This window comes from Podarcis raffonei, chromosome 2 (assembly GCF_027172205.1).
Source record: "Podarcis raffonei isolate rPodRaf1 chromosome 2, rPodRaf1.pri, whole genome shotgun sequence".
Taxonomy (NCBI): domain Eukaryota; kingdom Metazoa; phylum Chordata; class Lepidosauria; order Squamata; family Lacertidae; genus Podarcis; species Podarcis raffonei.
This window is the reverse complement of record NC_070603.1, coordinates 108,277,670-108,281,488: the sequence shown is the minus strand read 5'-3', so window position 1 is coordinate 108,281,488 and position 3,819 is coordinate 108,277,670. Positions and strand designations below refer to the sequence as shown.

Below are 3,819 nucleotides of genomic sequence, written 5' to 3'. Positions count from 1 at the left end.
GCTAACCCAGAAATAGTGCTTCAGGTTAAGAACTTTGCTTCAGGATAAGAACAGAAATCGGGCTCCGGCGGCGCGGCGGCAGCAGGAAGCCCCATTAGCTAAAGTGGTGCTTCAGGTTAAGAACAGTTTCAGGTTAAGAACGGACCTCCGGAACGAATTAAGTACTTAACCCGAGGTACCGCTGTATTACAGTAAGCAAGTAACCTCACTAGCAGGGTTGTCTGAAGACTTGTAATGAGAGATATTCTACCTTTCTTATGTTTATTTAAATTTTGAGCCATTTAGTAATGAGTGTAATTAGAACTGGAAAACGTACAAAATGCAGTGATATAAAGGTGAGAAAACTGTGATGGAGACTTTTCTGCAAGCTCAGAAAGGTACAAGAAAACTCATTTCTTAACGTCGATCGTCTGTCTGTCTTTTTGCAAAGCGAGGCAGTTCTTTGCTGCAGGCAGCACCCAGGAAGAAGCTTGCATGGCTTTTCCCCGGGGACCTCTGTGTCCGCTTAAAAAATAATGCAACGCATGGACGCGATCGGAGACTCTTCCCCGGGCGAAAGAAAGCAGGCAGTTCCCTCTCTCTCCCCGCCCCACCTTTGCCCGTAACCCGCCTCGCCAAAGCGCGAGCCAGCAGGTGACACGAGGACGGAAATGACTCGCAGGCAGGCGCGTGTGAACTCGGAAGTAAGTTCAGAGCCTGCTCAGTGGGATCGCTGTTAAGATCCTGTGCGGAAAAGGACAGGGATAAATGTTTCAGGCTTCACAGAGGATTTTTACACCATTACGGAGAGAGAGAGGGATGAGGGGGAACAAAAAAAAAATTCTTTTTTTTTTTAAAAAAAAAGGATGTGTCAGAAGTGGGATTTGAACCCACGCCTCCTATTGGAGACCAGAACACCCAGAGCCTGGGAAGGAGTATGAGCCTTGAGTCTGGCGCCTTAGACCACTCGGCCATCCTGACACTGACGCTTGTGCTCTCCCTAGCTGAATCCTAATTAGCAGTATGCTAATTCGCGGGTCTACGTGCCTCCATTCGCATTTCCTTTGCGTTTTATGCCGATCTTTTGCAGAGGCAGAGAAGCGTCAGCAGGCTTCCTTCTGTCAAAGCGGCAAGGCGCTCGCACACACGCATCGACCTCGCTGTGCATCGGGGTTGCGCTGCAGCAGCGCCCTGTTCCCCAGATTCAGTGCAGAGCTCCGAGAGGAAGGAGATGTTCTAAAATCGTTTATTCTTTTAAAGGCAATTTGCTCTTGAAGTTACTCGGCGCGAGCTTTTGAGTTGCCACAGGATGCTTGATCAGGTTGGGAAGACCTGCATTTGCAGATTTTAAGCTTCGTATTGAGCTATGCATGTCTACTCGGAAGTAAGCATCATTGAGTTCAATGGAACTCACTCCCCGGGAAAGTTCGCACGGGATTTCACTGTCAGTTCTGTCAAGTGCAGGAAAAGAATTAAAAGTTAGAAATCATACATCTCAACATCTATAAACAGAAAGAAAAAGAAAACAAAAAGGAAAAGCAAAGGAAAAATAAAGAAAAAGACAAGACAAAAAACAACAACAAAATAATTCAAAATGTATCTTCTGTTAGAAGGAGTGTTGGAGGTGTGAGGCTGAAGTTACGTTTTATCATATATGGTGGGACTGTAAAAACGTAAAAATATATTGGGAAATGATATACAATGAATTGAAAAAAATGTTGAAAATAATATTTGTTAAACAATCAGAAACCTTCCTGTTAGGTATTTGAGGTCAAGATCTGCCGAAAGAGAAGAGGACATTATTTATGGATGCTACTACGGCAGCGAGAATTGAGGTTTGGTGAGAATTGGTGCTGCATTGAGGTTTGAGATCCTCCATATCAACCAGTTGGAAGGAATATACTCATCTCACTTACATTTAAAGTATCAAGCAAGAAGGACATTACTGTGAACAAGATGAACCATGACAGCTATAAATTCAGCAAATGTATGCATTTGCTTGTCTGCTTGATGGCATTTGTCTGCTGTGATTCACTTGCAATTTACAATAAAAATATAAATGATGTTATCATCAGTCAATAGTAAACCTATTGGAATGAATAGACATTCCAATGCCTATTCATTTTGCGCCTCAGTTTTCTAACATTCCAGTCTTCCGGAACATTCCGGTCTTCTGGAACGGATTACATTCGAAAACCAAGGCACTGCTGTATATTGTGGTATTTATTTTATTTTCAGCATTGTGAGTTGCATTGTTTTATGTCTTAAATTTGGAATTCAAATTCATTTCTGTAAATCTTACCTTCCCCACATTTTTATAGTATCACTTGGGTTTTTTTAATAAGTCATCTGATTGTTATTAAGTATCACACAGTGGATACGTTTCTTAATCAGCATTCTATATAACTAGATTTGTAGCCATCACCCAAACCAAAGCTCAGTTCCGGGGAATAGAAGACACAACACTTGAAAACCGCTAAAATTCTGATTTATTGGAAGAAGTGAATAAACCTAATAAAATCCTGCTTTACTGGAATTGTGGTTCTTTTTGAAAGCCACCTCTTTCGTGTCTTTTCCATAGCAATTCTCTCCGTTTGGTGTCCAATGAGATGTCTAAAGTGGTAAATGACAGGATTTCTTGGACTTATGAAGGCAGCAATATATTTTTTAAGTCTCTTGGGTATTATATGGATCTTCTCAGGGCAACCTTTGCTCCTCTCTTTTCTTGCCGCCGCTGGAGAAGAAAAGGGATTCTTCTCTAAGTGGTGGTGATGGCGGTGGGCTGTTCAACCATGTGCTTGGTCAACTCCTTCTCCATGGCCTCCTTCAAGGCAGTTTGGACATTGTTGCAGCTGACGAGGGCCTGGGCCTGCTCCGCTTTCTGCCTCAAGGCCTCTACTTGGGTCGCCACATGACTGTATAAGTCTGCCAACAAGGTCTTCATCAGATTCCTGGCCTTGGCCTCCATGCGCACCTTGGGCATCTGTCGCAGAATTTTGGCAGCAAAGAGCTTTGAGGAACAGATCTTTCGTGGCTGCCCACTGCTCCCTGACTTAGCGGCTGAGGTCCTCTTGGCTTGACGCTTCAAATGAGGCTGCTTCTTCTTATGTTTTTGAGCCTGGAGCTTCTTCCAATTCCGTCTCGCTTGTTGGTGCTTCTTGTTGACATCCTTTCTCTTTGGAACCCTGGCTTTCTTTTTGCCTTGCTGTTTGGCTGCCATTGTTCTGTTCTCCTTAAGCTCCGGCCTTCAAATGTCACCATATTTTTGTCAGCATGGGCATTTATAGGCAATAGCATGGCAATGAAGGTGCCCCTGGCTTCACTGTAGCTGAGGAACCATTGTTACCCTGAACAGGACTATGACCTACCCTTACTATGATCTAGTTGTGAGTTTTGGCAGTGGCTTCTGGCAGATATTAACTGCACCTCACACTTCTAATTATACCACAGAAATCAGTTTTCATATAACAAAACAAAACAACACCCAGGTTTCATCATCACATGCATGTTTTGTGGGAATAAACATATATGCCATTAGCCCCAAACCTGATTTATCATCACAACCTGAGTTTCTGCACCAAAACAGTGTGTGTGTAATCTGAGTATCTAAAGACTATGGTCCTGGGATAGTCCTTCTGCTCATAGCTGTCAACTTTTCCCTTTTCTTGTGAGGAATCCTATTTAAAAAAGGGAAAAGTTGACAGCTATGGTTCTGCTCCCTATTTTGCCACTGTTGGTGGTAGAATACAGCACAGGCAGATCTCTGGACAGAAGCCAACTTTCCCAACAGCCCCTATTGCAGTGCCATTCAAAGATTTTTTGTGTGCAACAATTTGCAAG

General features: G+C 43.3%; 1 non-coding gene across 1 annotated transcript; it reads right to left on the bottom strand.

Annotated features, from left to right (window-relative positions):
* Positions 1–848: 848 nt before the first annotated feature.
* TRNAL-CAA (transfer RNA leucine (anticodon CAA)) lies at positions 849–960 on the bottom strand. Its single transcript has 2 exons — positions 923–960; positions 849–894 (listed from the first exon to the last, which is right to left on the bottom strand). It is a non-coding gene; the product is annotated as a tRNA-Leu (tRNA).
* Positions 961–3,819: the final 2,859 nt, after the last annotated feature.